Source organism: Ranitomeya variabilis, chromosome 1 (genome assembly GCF_051348905.1).
Source record: "Ranitomeya variabilis isolate aRanVar5 chromosome 1, aRanVar5.hap1, whole genome shotgun sequence".
NCBI lineage: Eukaryota > Metazoa > Chordata > Amphibia > Anura > Dendrobatidae > Ranitomeya > Ranitomeya variabilis.
This window is the reverse complement of record NC_135232.1, coordinates 856,075,904-856,093,570: the sequence shown is the minus strand read 5'-3', so window position 1 is coordinate 856,093,570 and position 17,667 is coordinate 856,075,904. Positions and strand designations below refer to the sequence as shown.

Below are 17,667 nucleotides of genomic sequence, written 5' to 3'. Positions count from 1 at the left end.
CAAATACTTAATGTGTGAATGTAGCCTTACAAATACTGAGGTAACATACTGATCAAATACTGAACCAGTGAATGTAGCCTTACAACTACTGAGGTAAAATACTGACCAAATACTTAACATGAGGTTTTTATCTGCACAGATTTCCTGCCATGAGGAGAAATGGGAGCCTTATGACTAGGGAGTCACTGACATGATTATTAGATACAAGGAAGGAACATTGCGTCTGTGCTCCCAGAACACTAGCACCTGGCTGAGATGTGATGGGGTGGCAGCACTGCTCTGCGCGCTCGCCCCTGTGTGCAGGGAAGGCTGAGGCTCCCTCCTCCTCCTCCTCCTGCTGAGTGACAGGCAGCATCACCGGGGGCGGGTCAGCAGTGACAGCCGGAACGCTTCCCTGTGGTGGAGCTGCTGCTGCTGCTGCGCCGTGCACGGCTCCTGGACGCACACACAGGACAAGCGCTGGCCGTTCCTCCTCACTGGCCTGTGGCTTGCATGTCCCCCCGATGCCCTGTCTGTGACATCCATGGGTGGGAAGGCAGGCTATCATCAGTGACACCTCAGTCACCATTGGATTATCATTCCCAGCAGCTGCAGATGGTGCATTTCCTCGCAAGGTCAATGCTGGCTGTGCTGTGTGCAGCGCCGAGGGTAAGCCATGCACTCACTGCCTTTGTTTCCATCACTGCTCCAGGTATTTCCTGCAGATCTCCCTCCCGGTGATTGCTGGTTGTGATCAGAGACCCAGGGGATTATGCAGCACCGCATATTAGTGTGTGTAATTACATGGCAGGGATAAAGCAGAGGATGATGATGACCTTAGCTGCATGCATCACTATGTAGTTGCATTCTTTCTGCCATGTAGTCCTAACACTGACATTAATAATAGAAAGTGGAAGCTGAGCCAGAAAGATACTAGTTGCAGCTGCTAATGCATTGCTATGCTGTCTGCAGTGTGGCTGTGCCTGGGAATGCTACTGGCCGGTGACATAGGGTCCTTCTCTCCTGGGAGTGGTGTCATCCGCTGGATCCCCCTGCATAGGGCATCTGTGCTCCCCAAACTAAAGAGATGCCCCTCACTAACTAGGGTACACTCAGAAGAAATGTTTGCCAGGCAGCGCTGATCCCCTGTGGGCATGGTTGCCTCATAGACCACGCAACTATATGTTGTTCAGCTTGGGATGCTGCAAGCTCTTTGGGATCTGTTGCCTGCTGTGTAGAAAGTGTGAAGGCTTGCTTGCCACTAGAGTCCGTCAGTATACCATAGCAATTAGCTAAGGGAATATTCTGTATGTCAAAGTCTTCGTATTGCTAAGTTACTAATTTTTTATCATGTGTGTCAAATTTACTGGCAGGATTTGCTTCTTTTTTCTAACCTTTTCCTTTAGATTTAAAAAAAAGCACATCCTGCTAATCTCTCTCTCTCCTCTCCATATGGAGGTCTATGTGGTGCCCATAATACTGTATGGAGGACTATGTGGTGTCCATAATACTGTATGGATTACTATGTGGTGCCCATAATAATGTATGGAGGTCTATGTGGTGCCCATAATAATGTATGGAGGTCTACGTGGTGCCCATAATAATATATGGAGGTCTATGTGGTGCCCATAATAATGTATGGAGGTCTACGTGGTGCCCATAATAATGTATGGAGGTCTACGTGGTGCCCATAATAATATATGGAGGTCTATGTGGTGCCCATAATAGTGTAAGGAGGGCAACGTGGTGCTCATAATACTCTATGGAGGACTATGTGGTGTCCATATATATTTGACATCAAGTAAAACAACCTAGGACCATTATTTAGTACATGGACTATAGCATGGCATAAAGCAGTTTACGTAAGTTAAGGTATAGTTGTAACTGTTTGATTATGATATATGCACTACATAATGTTAGTATGGGGGGGCTTTTTTTTTTTTTAACAGTGAGAAAAATCCAGCTGTGATATTTCTCAGAAGTAAAAACAGACTGTTGTTCACCAGTGTTTCGTTTCCAGATTTCATCAGTGTTCTGTATCCGATTTTCATCACTGTGTGGTCAGTGTCTCAGTTTTTACCGTTAATGTTTCATCAGTGATTTTTTCACTGATAAAGAAAAAAATTCCCCTAGCCATTATAGTGTTTATCACGGATGGCATACGGAATGGATATGGATGGCACAGACTTATAGACTTGCATAGGTAATTTTGATCTGTGACTCAAAATCAAAATCAAAAAGAGAACTGGGTCAGCATAAAAAACACAGACATCTGAACAGCCCAATAGAATATATCAGTTATGTGATCTAGCCATAAAAAATGTGACTCACGATGTCTGGATAATGCCTTAGGGTAAGTTCACACAGGGCGTTTTTGCTGCTTTATTTTCTGCAGCAAAACCTGATCATCTTGGCAGGAAAGAAGCTGCGTCAAAAACGCAAGTTTAGGTGCGTGTTTTTTTTTCCTCTTTGTCCATGCTAATGTCCTTGGATTTTCAGCAGCAAACACGCAGCAAATAATGATATCTGCGTTTTTGCTGCATTTTTTTTCAACATCCATTCAAGTCAATGGGTGAAAAAACGCAGCAAAAACGCTGAAATAAGTGACATGCTCTATGTCCAAAAAACGCAGCAAAGCACAAAATACTGATCAAACAAAAAACCAATGTGTGTGCATGAGATGTCTGAAATCTCATAGGCTTTGCTGGTATTGTAAAAAGCAGCTGAAAATTAGCATAAAAAAATGCAGCAAAAATGCCCTGTGTGAACTTACCCTTAGTGTTACTAAAAAATGATGTATACAAATTACCTCTTCAGAGAGGAAGAGGACTTGAACTCTATAGTGCCACCTGTTGTAAGTAGTGATCCTACATGTCACAATCAACCCTTTAACGAGTCTTGGCCGGGATTACACATGCAAGAAACACGGCCGAGTTTCACATGTTAATACCCGGCACTGCCGCCGGCACTCAGGAGCGGAGCCTGAGACCGCATAGCAATACATGCAGCCGCACGCTCTTCTCCCATTGCAGGCGGCAGTGTTGGTTATTAACATGCGAGACTCTGCCGTGTTTCTCGCATGTGTGATCCGGGCCTATGACTTAGGATAAAAGCCAAATCGGAATCTCAATTTGCAGACACGGTGTTTCGGATTATTGGCCCTCGTCAGTGCAAAGTATGAGATCTGATTTTGCTAGATGAGAGGTTCTGGACTGAGGTCTAAGCAATAAGGTTTCTCCTTGTGGAGAGTGACATATCAGCTCTGGCTTATCAAGGTAAGGAGGCTTATTTGCCGTGCAATGTTCCTCTGGGAAATTTTATATGCAAATTGCCTCTTCAGAGAGAAAGAGAACTGGAACTGTATATAGCGCCACCTGTTGGAAGTAGCGATCCTACAAGTCACAATCAACCTTCTAACGACTTTTGCAATATGACTTGCAAAATTATGTTATTGTCAATTAAGTAAATTTTATCCTACAAAACTATATAGTTAAATACTATATAGGAAACTGTAAATGCAAAACAGGACACTCATACCATACACTATACTGTTTTGGAGATTATATGGGGCTCATTATACTGTATCGAGCACTAAATGGGGCCCATTATACTGTATGGAGCACTATATGGGGCCCATTATACTGCTTGGGAAACTATAAGGGGCTCATTATACTGTATGGAGCTCTATATGGGGCCCATAATGCTGTATGGAGCATTGTATGGGGACCATAACACTGTATAGAGCAATATATGGGAGAACTATGTGGTGCCCAGAATACTGTATGGAGGACTATACTGTCCGGTCTAAAATGAAAAGTCTGTGTGGAGATGTGGAGAATAGGTGCAAAACCTATATCTATTGTTACTACTGATGTTGTACAGCTATCGTGATGACATTCCATAGTAATATTTTGGATTATACAATGCATATCTACTATCAGATGAGAATCAAGGGCTATGGATTTACAGTTCCCCTAGTTTTATACACATTGCATCTACAGTAAGTACAATGTTGTTTTATTTCAAAATAGCCAAAAAAATTGTAATAGATTCTATCAGGCCATATAGCCTTGAGGTAGCAAATACTATATTAAGTATGTAATTCTGAAGGGTCAGGGCAGAATGAAACATCATTTTGATAGTTATATCTACTTTTTTGTGAAGTATCTGAAATGCTAAATCGTTTGACAAGGAGAAATGTGTATTTGCATCAAGAGAAAAGGAGTGACATGTAGTAGTGAATGTGCATGCAAGAAAAGAGACGCAGTGTGCCCGTCATTTCATCATGAGAAAATTATAGTGCAGGAGACATTTGTAATGGAAAAGAGGCAAACAAAAGAAAATGGATGGTGCCTCCATTCGCTTACATTCTTTTCTTTTGACACCTTCTGGGGGAGTAACTTTAACAAATGCAGAGATAGTATTAGCACATAAAATGACACAATACTCCTTTGCCATTTAGAAAGTCACTAATATTATAAACTAGATGGAGGCCTGATGCTATCGCATCGGAAGGGTGGTAAAGCTCCTGAGCAGGGGAGGAAGCAAAAGACAATACTGACATTACAGCAGGAGATCAGCGGTAAAGCTCCTGGGTAGGGGAGGAAGCAAAAGACAATACTGGCATTACAGCATGAGATCGCAGAGGATACATTTTGTGATGTAAAATATTGTTTAAAAGCAGTCAGTGAAATATTTTACCTGACAAAAGGAATCCTCTGTGATCCTCTGCTGTATTGTCAGTATTGTCTTTTGCTTCCTCCCTTTTGCCCAGGATATGTGGTGTGCTCCGTACACGGTCAAACACAGACAATTTAATAAAATTAATTTTCATTCGTGGGAAAACCCCTTTAATGTTACCGGCTTCCTCTGGCTGTAGACATGTTGCGCATCTGCCCCGGGATCAGCTGAATGATTCACTGCGCCTGCACGGAACTTGCGAAGATGCAGTAAATCAGACCGCCGCCATCTTTGTAAGCAACGAAGAAAAACCACAACAAAAAACTTCCAATATAATAACCATAATTTACAAGAATTGTTTATTTAAGTGACCAGATACAGATGACACAGGAAAAGGGGGGGGGGAAATACACCCACTCACACATGTCAGAGTCGAATGCCCACAGAAATATATATTATTATAACAGCATAGGTCTATGGGTTTAATGTAGTTTTGGCAGATATAAAGATCTATTGCACGTTAGCCCATATGGCCTATTATATCAACAAAAATCTGGCAAACATTATACAGATCATTGAAAAGTAGCCCAAGGGCTATTATAATTACCATTAGAGCCGGAAATATATCTGTGAGCATCCTCCCTCGCCATCTTTGTGCAGACAGATAGTGGTGGTCACATTAAAACTGTGTATGCACTCCTCCTGTACAAAGATGGTGGCGGTCAGTGAACCATTCGGCTGGTCCTGGTGGCGGCATGTCCGCGACAGTGTTCTGGTTGTACGAGCAAGAGGCTGCATGCAGCGTATACAGTCTGTGTGTGTGGTGGGTACGGCGTATACAGTGTATGTGTGTATGGTGCGTACGGCATATATAGTGTGTATGGTGTGTATGGCGTATACAGTATGTTTGTGTGGTGCGGCGGTGTTCCGCTGGTGGTTCGCGCAAGAGGCTGGAACCACCAACAGTTTCCATATTGAGACACCCATCACTTGGGTTTCCCAAAATGGCGGTCGGTGAACTTCCGCCGCTTGGAATTCTGGGATCCGGACACATCTGTACGTAACAGGATATGTAGACATTACAAGGTAAGTATATATTAAAATGGGAGATGGTAGGTTGGGACGCCAGTTTGTCCATATGGGCTCAGACGCTTAAAGTTACATCACTGACATCCTTTACCTTTTTCAACTGACATGGTAGATGGCAGCAGTGTGAAATAACTGAAATAAAGAGAAGAAAGTGAGGAGCATGCATATTTCGATTACAATCAGAAACATAGTGATATATTAAGCGATAGTAGGCACAAAACACCTTGTACTCTAGACCCTTTTCATTAATAAACTCACTCAATTATTATACCCCTAAGTAAATGAATATGTACAGTTAAGGGGTTGTCCAGGACTGTGATATTAATGACCAACAGTACCTAAGGACCCCCTGTTACCTGCTCAGTCAATGGGCAGACCACATTGGGCATGGGCGGCAGACACTGTGTAGTAGCTGTTGGGTACTGTTATTGAAGTAATATATCCTCTGCTGCAAATAATTGATCTGCTACTGATGTCCTATGGTAAGGATCGCTCTTTAGCAAAGTAGTAATGGGCAAACCCTTCAACGTGAAATAAATCGCTGACCTTGAGCTAAAATCCACTACTAATACTAAACTGTACTTACCTCAGGGCTGTGGAGTCGGTAAGCTAAACCACCGTCTCCGACTCCTCAATTTTCCTGACTCCGAACTCCGAATTACAAATTGTTTGCTATATTAAACAGTAATTAAAGTGGTTATAATCACTTAGAGGACCTGACACCGTGGCGAAAGTGGACAGTTTTTGCTTACATTTTATTCTCGAAAACCATTTTTATATTCTTTTTTTTTTTTTTTAAATCTACCCTATGGTTTAAGAGATACGGACCTTTTTATTTTCTGGGGGTGAGTCTTTTGGCTTCTCTGCATAATTACCCTTTGAGCCATGCCCCCTTTGTAAAGCCCATAAAAATGATATATATATATCATATATATATAAAGGCCTCTATATCTTGAACCTGATGGCGAATTTACAAAAAATGAAATAACCAGGAGAGTAGTGGGAATAAATAAGAGTAAAAACTGGCCAATATTGATCTGACTGCAGGCTGTCTTTAAAGTTAAATCTACCAATATATTAAGTTCACCATCTTCCTCGAAAATTTTTTATTTTTCAGCCTAAACTGATGGATATTAAATCTGACCCATGCACTTCAGAGCTGAGAATAAACCTTTGTGTCTATGAATAGACAGTGTTGTCACTCACATGGAAAGTTTATTGGAAAATAGAGTCCAAAAAATACAGAAAATTAGATTCCAAATGATCAGGTGGTTATAAAGTCGAACAAGTGAAGGAATACTGGACTTGTTAGGTAATGGTGTTGGGAGGATGTAACTTTTGCCAGGTATAGGACCGTAATAAAATAGAGAAAGTATAAGGCATATTGAAGGGGTTGGCCACTTCATTTCTTACTGTAACACGTGTTGGGGAAATGATTTTTGAACTTGCTAATTAACTATTAGTAATACAGGTTTTCCTCCATCAATTGAAAATGAGATTTCCATATGCAGTGTTTTCCAATTGGAGGAGGTTGTTGCAAAAGTTTGACCACTCACTCCTCCATCAGTGGTCACTTTGAGAACTAGAGTCGTGCAGTCTGTGAAGAAACCCTATGTATGAAGCCACCCAGAAAGGGTTGTGAGTAGGGTTGAGCGAAACGGATCGTTCATTTTCATAAGTCGCCGACTTTTGGTAAAGTCGGCGTCTCATGAAACCCGACCCGATCCCTGTGTGGGGTCGGCCATGCGGTACGCGATCTTGGCGCCAAAGTCGCATTTCGTATGACGCATTTAGCGCCATTTTTTCAGCCAATGAAGGAGCGTGGGCAGAGTGATGACATAGGGGTTAGGGGCGTGCACGCCTATCACCATTTTATCGCTTGTGCGCAGTAGCGATTTGGAATGTGCAAAACGAAATTTTCTGTTCTGGGACGGAGGAGAGAGAGAGAGAATAAAAAAAAAAAAAAAAAATCCCCATTGACGTGCATAGGGTTTCGTGTTCCGGCCGATCCTCGACTTTGCGCAGTAATCGGCCGATTTCGCCCGACTCGACTTTTCCAAAAGTCGGGTTTCGCGAAACATGACTCGACCCTAAAAAAGTCAAGGTCGCTCAACCCTAGTTGTGAGAGTAAAAGAAGGGGCCTGCTTTTTTCCAGAATGTAAACTAACATATTTTTCAAAGTGCCATGACTTGTACTATGGCTTTTAACCAAAGCCCTGCTCATTTCCACCTTCCCTTGCTTTCCGCCCTCTAATGACACATCTGTACCTAGACATTTGGCTACTTTCATGTAAAACTGACCATATACATTAGATAGCTGAGAGAAGTAAGCTGCTGCAAGACTTATCTGCAAAAAAAGGGATAGGCTTGGGCATTTAAAATTGAATTTCTCAAAATTTACTTCCTCTTTAGCTCTCATCAAAAACAGTTTGGAGTCCCCATACCGTTATTTGATGAGTGACTTTAGCCAATATACATCAAAGAGCTCGCTCACACCAGTCTATACATCGGATGAGTGGTATCTGATTTTTTTGATATTGGTTAGCACGCTGACCAATGTTATTCAATGGGGCAGTGCTGATGCATGATTTTTTTCACTGACATAATCTGTCAGTGAAAAAAATCACATCATGCTGTGATTTCACTTTGAAATCAAATGCCACTCATCCATTCAATTATATGGGTGCGTGGGAAAAAATCCGGCTACCCTCAGGTGCACTGGAGTGGTGCTACTAAACCAAGAGTTCCCTGCCCCTGGTCTTATACTGACCAGCCACTGTATTCATCTTTTACTAGCGCCGTCCTGTTGATCTCAAGCAATTTGTGACCTGTCGAATCGCTCCAGTCTTTGCTAGATTACTTTAGTAGTACCACTCCAGCTCTGCAATAAAAAATGCTGGAGCGGTGCTTTAATGGTGTCTGTGATAGTGTTTGAATTGCACAGCTAACATAGAATAATCTGCTTACAAGTAAAAAGTCTTATATACAAGATTAGAAAGTCCAGATTTGGACTGGTTTAGCTATTTGACCACATGAAAGAACATGGTTAACATGCTGAATATAATAATTATTGGCACAAGGAGAGCAGGGAAGATTGCCACCAAGATTTCCTCCTATATGGAGCCAAATAGCAACAGCATGACCTCCCTCTATGGCGGTGACAGCACCGTGCAAATAAGATACTTAGCATTCCTTGGTGAGAATTACATTTTTAAATTGCATTCGTTCCTTAGTTCATTGTTGCTAAGTATGTCTTTAGTAGGTGTGCTCTAGTAAATATACAGTAGCACTTATTGTGTATTTATTGATAAGAAAGTCAGTAACATTGGTAGCAAAGTATAATCTACAGACACCGCTAAAGTAAGGAAAAAAAGAGGACGTCATAACACAGTATGAGGTGAAAAGGCAAAGGACACATTAAAAGACTCCTGTACACCTGAATGCTTTTGTAAGTAATTCGAAGGCCAGAATTAAAAACAAATAAAACAAAGCTATAAAGATTAATTATGTAGATGACCCCATTGTGGCACAAATCATTATGGTGATGCTTATCAACAAGGTGACGGGAAGCAGTCAGTTTGGTTCTGCCTAATCCAGACAGTGCATCTAAGAGATCACTGATTGTCTATCCTTAAACTGTTGGGTTTAACCCCTTAAGCCCCAAGGGTGGTTTGCACATTAATGACCGGGCCAATTTTTACAATTCTGACCACTGCCCCTTTATGAGGTTATAACTCTGGAACGCTTCAACGGATCCCGGTGATTCTGACATTGTTTTCTCGTGACATTTTGGGCTTCATGATAGTGGTAAAATTTCTTTGATATTACCTGCGTTTATTTGTGAAAAAAACCGGAAATTTGCCGAAAATTTAGAAAATTTCGCTATTTTCCAACTTTGAATTTTTATGCCCCTAAATCACAGAGATATGTCACACAAAATACTTAAAAAGTAACATTTCCCACATGTCTACTTTGCATCAGCATAATTTCGGAACCAACATTTTTTTGCAATTTCTCATTTTTACAACATCATTTTATTTTAAGGGACCATATCACATTTGAAGTCATTTTGAGGGGTCTATATGATAGAAAATAGCCAAGAGTGACACCATTATAAAAACTGCACCCCTCAAGGTGCTCAAAACCACATTCAAGAAGTTTATTAACCCTTCAGGTTTTTCACAGGAATTTTTGGTATGTTTAAAAAAAAATTGAACTTTTAACTTTCTTTCACAAAAAATTGACTTCAGCTCCAATTTGTTTTATTTTACCAAGGGTAACAGGAGAAAATGGACCACAAAAGTTGTTGTACAATTTGTCCTGAGTACGCCGATACCCCATATTTGGGGGTAAACCACTGTTTGGGCGCATGGCAGAGCTCGGAAGGGAAGGAGCGCCATTTGACTTTTCAATGCAAAATTGACTGGAATTGAGATGGGACGCCATGTTGCATTTGGAGAGCCCCTGATGTGCCTAAACATTGAAACCCCCCACAAGTGACACCATTTTGGAAAGTAGACCCCTTAAGGAACTTATCTAGATGTGTGGTGAGCACTTTGACCCACCAAGTGCTTCACAGAAGTTTATAATGCAGAGCCGTAAAAATAAAAAATCATATTTTTTCACAAAAATGAGCTTTTTGCCCCCAATTTTCTATTTTCCCAAGGGCAAGAGAAGAAATTGGACAACAAAAGTTGTTGTGCAATTTGTCCTGAGCACGCTGATACCCTATATGTGGGGGTAAACCACTGTTTGGGCGCATAGCAGAGCTCGGAAGGGAAGGAGCGCCGTTTTACTTTTCAATGCAAAATTGACAGGAATTGAGATGGGACACCATGTTGCGTTTGCAGAGCCACTGATGTGCTAAACATTGAAACCCCCCACAAGTGACACCATTTTGGAAAGTAGACCCCTAAGGAACTTATCTAGATGTGTTGTGAGAGCCTTGAACCCACAAGTTCAAGAGTGTTTCACTACAGTTTATAACACAGAGCCGTGAAAATTAAAATTCTTTTTTTTATACCACAAAAATTATTTTTTAGCCCCAAGTTTTGTATTTTCCCAAGGGTAACAGAAGAAATTGGACCCCAAAAGTTGTTGTCCAATTTGTCCTGAGTACGCAGATACTTTTATATGTGGGGGGGACCACCGTTTGGGCGCATGGCAGAGCTCGGAAGGGAAAGAGCGCCATTTGGAATGCAGACTTAGATGGATTGGTCTGCATGCTTCATGTTGCATTTGCAGAGCCCCTGATGTACCTAAACAGTAGAAACCCCCCACAAGTGACCCCATATTGGAAACTATACCCCCCAAGGAACTTATCTAGATGTGTTGTGAGAACTTTGAACCCCCAAGTGTTTCACTACAGTTTATAGCGCAGAGCCGTGAAAATAAAAAATAATTTTTTTCCCACAAAAATTATTTTTTAGCCCCCAGTTTTGTATTTTTCCAAGGATAACAGGAGAAATTGGACCCCAAAACTTGTCCAATTTGTCCTGAGTACGCTGATACCCCATATGTTCGGGTAAACCTCTGTTTGTGCACACGGGAGAGCTCGGAAGGGAAGGAGCACTGTTTTACTTTTTCAACGCAGAATTGGCTGGAATTGAGATCGGACACCATGTCACGTTTGGAGAGCCCTGATGTGCCTAAACAGTGGAACCCCCCAATTGTAACTGAAACGCTAATCCCAACACACTCCTAACCCTAATCCCAACCCTAACCAAACCCCTAACTCCAACACACCCCCAACCCTAACCCTAACTTTAGCCCCAAACCTAGCCCCAACCCTAACCCTAACCCTAGCCCTAACCCTAATGGGAAAATGGAAATAAATACATTTTTTGCTAATTTTGTTTTTTCCTAACTAAGGGGGGTTTGATTTACTTTTATAGCTGTTTTTTTAGCGGATTTTTATGATTGACAGCTGTCACACACTTAAAGACGCTTTTTATTGCAAAAAATAGTTTTTGCGTCTCCACATTTTGAGAGCTATAATTTTTCCATATTTTGGTCCACAGAGTCATGTGAGATCTTGTTTTCCAGTTCACCATCCTGACAGCACCATTGGAGGACGTCCTTCTTACCCTCAGTGGGACAGGAACAACAAGTGGTTAAAAGGACCCACTCCACCCATTAGTGTTTTTCCTGTCCCACTGTGGATAGGAATGGCAAGCCTTTCCTCCGACGGTGCTGTACAGATGGTGGGGATCGGGGGGCCCAGCCTTTCCCTTCCCTGCCGCAAGACATCTGCGGCTGATACCTGTTATGGGGGTCCCTCAGCCTCCCCAGTGCAGCGCTGCCCCTGGGTTCGGGTCCGTCTCCTCCGCTCAGGGGGCTCTCGGTCCGGGGGCTTTCTGCCGGGGGGTGAGTGCGGCGGCCGCTTCCAGTAGCGGCCGGTTCCAGCATGCGGCCGCAGCGTTCCCCAGAGTCCGCTTCCAGGTGGTCACTTCCGGCCGCGTCACTTCTGGTCACGGCAGCGTGGGAGCATGGCGCTGGCAGCAGTGCCGGCCTCGGGGAGGCATTACAGCACGGTAAACCGCAGCGGCGGTAAGGAGGGCAGGATCAACCAGGGTAAAATCCCGTACTTGTTATCAGAAGATATGGGCATAGCCAATCTCTCCTTTAAAACTGACTTCCTGATTGCCATCACGTCAGCTAAAAGATTGGGGGAGATGCAGGCTATTTCCACTCAGGACCCATATCTTCAGATCTTTGACGACCGGATAGTCTTAAGACTTAAGGCTGGGTCACACATAACGATATCGTTAACGATATTGTTGCAACGTCACGCTTTTGGTGACGTAGCCAACGATCCCGCTAACGATCTCGTTATGTGTGACAGTGACCAACGATCAGGCCCCTGCTGGGAGATCGTTGGTTGATGGGAATGATCAGGACCTTTTTTTTGGTCGCTGATCACCCGCTGTCATCGCTGGATCGGCGTGTGTGACGCCGATCCAGCGATGTGTTCACTTGTAACCAGGGTAAATATCGGGTTACTAAGCGCAGGGTCGCGCTTAGTAACCCGATATTTACCCTGGTTACCATTGTAAAAGTTAAAAAAAAAACAGTACATACTCACATTCTGATGTCTGTCACGTCCCCCGGCGTCCACAGGGTTAAAACTGCTTTCGGCAAGAGCGCTGCTAATATGCATGCGCTGCTGCCGAGAGCTTCCCTGCACTGACTGTGTCAGCGCCGGCCGTAAACCAGAGCACAGCGGTGACGGCACCGCTGTTACTGCCGGCGCTGATACATTCAGTGCACGCCGGTGGACGCCAGCGGGGGACGTGACAGACATCAGAATGTGAGTATGTAGTGTTTTTTTTTTTTTTTTACTTTTACAATGGTAACCAGGGTAAATATCGGGTTACTAAGCGCGGCCCTGTACTTAGTAACCCGATGTTTACCCTGGTTACCCGGGTGCTGCAGGGGGACTTCGGCATCGTTGAAGACAGTTTCAATGATGCCGAAGTCGTTCCCCTGATCGTTGGTCGCTGGAGAGAGCTGTCTGTGTGACAGCTCCCCAGCGACCACACAACGACTTACCAACGATCACGGCCAGGTCGTATCGCTGGTTGTGATCGTTGGTAAGTCGTTTAGTGTAACGGTACCTTTAACCCAGCCTTCCTCCCCAAGGTAGTGTCCTCAACAAATATAAATCAGGAGATAATCCTTCTCTCATTCTGCCAACACCCTAGAAACACAAAGGAAGGGGTCTACCATAACCTTGACATTAGGGAGACTGTTCTAAAATACCTGGGGGCGACGGAAGGTTGGAGACGAGACACTAACTTGTTCATACAGTACGGGGGTCCAAATAGAGGTTGCAAGGCAGCAAAATCAACCATTGCAAGGTGGATCAAAACTATGATAAACCTAGCATATACAGACCAAGGGAAAGATCCCCCGGATATTCTTAGTGCCCATTCAACCCGAGCTATCTCTACATCATGGGGGGAGCCTCAGCTGAGCAAATTTGTAGGGCGGCGACTTGGACCAGTCTTTCTACCTTTGCTAGACACTATAAATTAGATGTCTCATCAGATCAGTTAGCTTTTGGTAGAAAAGTATTACATGCAGTAGTCCCACCCTAGTTTAACATCCTTTGGTATTTCTCCAATGGTGCTGTCAGGATGGTGAACTGGAAAACGGTAATTAGTCTTACCGGTAATTGTATTTCCAGGAATCCATCCTGACAGCACTACTAGTTCCCTCCCACTGCAAGTTTATACTATTGACTAATGTGATGTAACATTGGTATATGACTGTTAATAAACTCTCTTTTTGCATCCATCCAGATGTGGTACTTAGAACATCACTGGTGGGTGGAGTGGGGACGGTCCTTTTAACCGCTTGTTGTTCCTGTCCCACTGAGGGTAAGAAGGACGTCCTCCAATGGTGCTGTCAGGATGGATTCCTGGAAATACAATTACCGGTAAGACTAATTACCGTTTTTTGCGGGACGAGTTGACGTTTTTATTGGTAATGTTTACAGACACATGACATTTTTTGATCGCTTTTTATTCCGATTTTTGTGAGGCAGAATGACCAAAACCCAGCTATTCATGAATTTCTTTTGTGAGGGGCGTTTATACCGTTCCATGTTTGGTAAAATTGATAAAGCAGTTTTATTCTTCGGGTCAGTACGATTACAGCGATACCTCTTTTATATTTTTTTTATGTTTTGGCGCTTTTATACGATAAAGACTATTTTATAGAAAAAAATCATTATTTTTGCATTGCTTTATTCTGAGGACTATAACTGTATTTTTTCGCTGATGATGCTGTATGGCAGCTCGTTTTTTGCGGGACAAGATGATGTTTTCAGCGGTATTATGGTTATTTAGATCTGTCTTTTTGATCGCGTGTTATTTCACTTTTTGTTCGGGGTATGATAATAAAGCGTTGTTTTTTTGCCTCGGTTTTTTTTTTTTTTTTTACGGTGTTCACTGAAGGGGTTAACTAGTGGGACAGTTTATATAAATATGAAGACCATATATTATATATTATTAAGGCTTACAAAATACTAATGTATCCCAGGGGTGCACCACATGAATACCCTAAGAGATAGCTCAAATGGTCTTCATATTTATATCGATATTGATGATTAGTATAATAATTCTTTAATGCCATTATAGGGTATGTGTGCCACATGGATCTGCCCCATTAATACTTTTTAGGTGAATATCGTAGAGATTATCTGTAATCTGATGCGGCAAGTCACTGTATATACACATATCCATATTGTTTGAGTGCCAATGTGACATTCTCTTTTGTGTGGGTATTACTATGTTTATAGTATAGAGGCAACATGTTTTCCCATGTATACCTTATCCGGGTCTGTGTGCGTTCTCCTTTCCGCTGCGCCTGCGTGCTTCCCTGCCTTGGTCGGGTGGCTTGGGATCACGTGGGGCCCCCGTGGTCTCTCTCCTCCTGCCGTCTGGCTGGGACGCTCACCGGCGTCATGGTGGTCATGACAATGCGCTACAGGTTCCGGGGCAGGTACGGCATACACTTCCGGGGTCATACCTTTTTAAACTCACTTGCGTCATCTAGTCTAATGCCCCCTGATGAAGGTTGTTTTTCCAAAACGAGCGTTGGGGCGGAGGTGCGTCCCAGGAGATCCCATCTGCATTGCGGTGGGTAAATAGCAGCTTATACTGCACAATTCATTGATTAAGTGTTTGGCTACTGGCGCCATGATGGCGATGGGTGGTATTTGCTGGCTATTGGTACTTTGGCAGCACTAACAGTGTTGCAATATATACCATCCGTTAATTGCAGTAATATCTATGAGTACTATCTCTCCTTAGTTAGTAGTAATATCCGAATAGTTATTGGAGATGCATTAGAAATAAGAGGCTGGGTACAAAACCTCCTGCTGTTTTGCACAATATCCTTTTATATATAACTCTGTATTGTCATCTCCGTTCACCTTTTGTCTAAATGATTTTGATAATAAAGTTGTTACAGTTTGATACTTTATTAGACCTAGTATCACCTTTTTTTCTTGTGGTGGTACCATGAGAGCAATGTGGAGAGATTGATTCTTGTATGTTTTTGCTTGAGTCTGAAAAGTGTTACAACAGGTCATTAAATAAGATATATTACATATTTGACTTATTATCCTTGCTGCAAAGTGACATTTCAGCAAAGAGACGAACTGACATTGATAAATTCTTCATAGCACGTCAGTTTATTAGCAATCTGTCATTTATGACTTGCCCTTTATACTACATTTTAAGATACATTTTGACCAGATCACAGAGCTATGCATTAACATTAGGTAAAAGAAACAATATGTTTTCATGTATTAACAATGTAGGAAAATCCTTTGAGGTTTTGGTTGTCACTTGAAATCTATCTGGTTTAGTAGAAACCAAAAAGGTATTGACAGCACAGTGGCTAAAAGCTGTTGGAAGTCGGTGTGATTTCAATTAGTAGCTTCAGCTCGCTCCGGAAAAGAATTTAACATCTAAGAAATAAAGGTCTAGCGCCCATGCTGGCGACTTCACAGAAAAGAATATCTTTTATAAGAGCTTAGGGGGGTGTTAGATGTGACTGACACAGATCATTTGTCAATTTCTAAGCCTTTCCTGATGGATGAATGGGTATTAAATCAAGACTTATATGAACAGCTTTTCAGAACCTAAAATCATGTCCGAGGATAATGCTATGGATTATGTGTGTTTCATTTAATATAGACCACGCTCTAAACTGTATAAACGTGTTCACCTATCAATATATTGTATACAGGGCATACTGTGAGGACGCACAAGAGACATAAAAACTGTAAATAATTGATAACACGAACACTAAACAAAGGCAGGAAAAATAAAACATCAGTCAACTGAAAGACAAACCTTAGAGATCATCTGGCAGTGGTTTGTATTTCATGGCCATTGAGCTTTACAAGGCAGCTTTTATATCGGTATATTTGGGATGAATTATTCACGATGTGTGTTTTTGTTGAAGAAGTCAAGCATTGATTAATGCCTAACTTAACTCCAAAGCTAGAAACTCAAATGTGACTTCAGCTCACCTCAGTATTTCACTATTCCATACCGTTATAGTCACGAAGGTGCAGAAAGCTGAGGCATTGGGTTTTATTGAGTCCTTCCTCCGTATGATCACTTTATCCCTCCCGTAGCATTCCAGTAGTATAGCAAAAACGTAGGTGTCCATAGGGATAAAATGGAGAAAAATGTCTTGTCTGGCAGTGTAAAAATCCACAAGTTTGTTAGGAAATGAAATGGGGTCTGAGATGCAGTACCTAAGAACAGCCACCATATGAGTGTGAAGAGTTAGGCTATGTTCACACTTTGCGGGTTTTGCCGCGGATCCGCAGCGGATTTGACACTGCGGATCCGCAGCAGTTTTCCATGCAGGGTACAGTACAATGTTACCCTATGGAAAACAAAACCCGCTGTGCCCACGCTGCGGATTTCCGCAGAAAAAGCCGCGCGGCTTTTCTGCGGAAAAAAAGAAGGAGCATGTCACTTCTTGGTGCAGAATCGCAGCGATTCTGCACCCATAGGAATGCATTGATCCACTCACTTTCCGCATGGGGCTGTGCCCACGTTGCGGGAAGTAAGCGGATAATGTGCAGATGGTACCCGGGGTGGAGGAGAGGAGACTCTCCTTCAGTCCCTGGGAACCATATTTTGGTGTAAAAAAAAGAATTAAAATAAAAAATGATGCTATACTCACCTCTCAGCGCTGCCCGCGGCGTCCGGTCTCAGTTGCTGTGCTAGCAGGACCTGTGGTGACGTCGCGGTCACATGACCGTGATGACGCCGCGGTCACATGACCGTGACGTCACGAAGGTCCTTGTCGGCACAGCCGCCTGCAGCACCGAGGAGATCCGGACATCGGAGGGTGAGTATAACCGATTTTTATTATTTTTTACATTAC

At 42.7% G+C, this 17,667-nt stretch overlaps 1 protein-coding gene across 2 annotated transcripts in view; it reads left to right on the top strand.

Annotated features, from left to right (window-relative positions):
* Positions 1–227: 227 nt before the first annotated feature.
* Positions 228–17,667, top strand: part of GPRIN3 (GPRIN family member 3) — a 167,077-nt gene continuing 149,637 nt past the window's right edge. The window contains exon 1 of one of the 2 annotated variants that reach the window (XM_077277167.1): positions 228–648. The gene's annotated coding sequence lies outside the window, so the exon portion shown is untranslated. Of the gene's footprint in view, positions 649–14,095; positions 14,189–17,667 lie in introns of those variants that run through there. The other variant, XM_077277176.1, reaches the window with a different exon arrangement.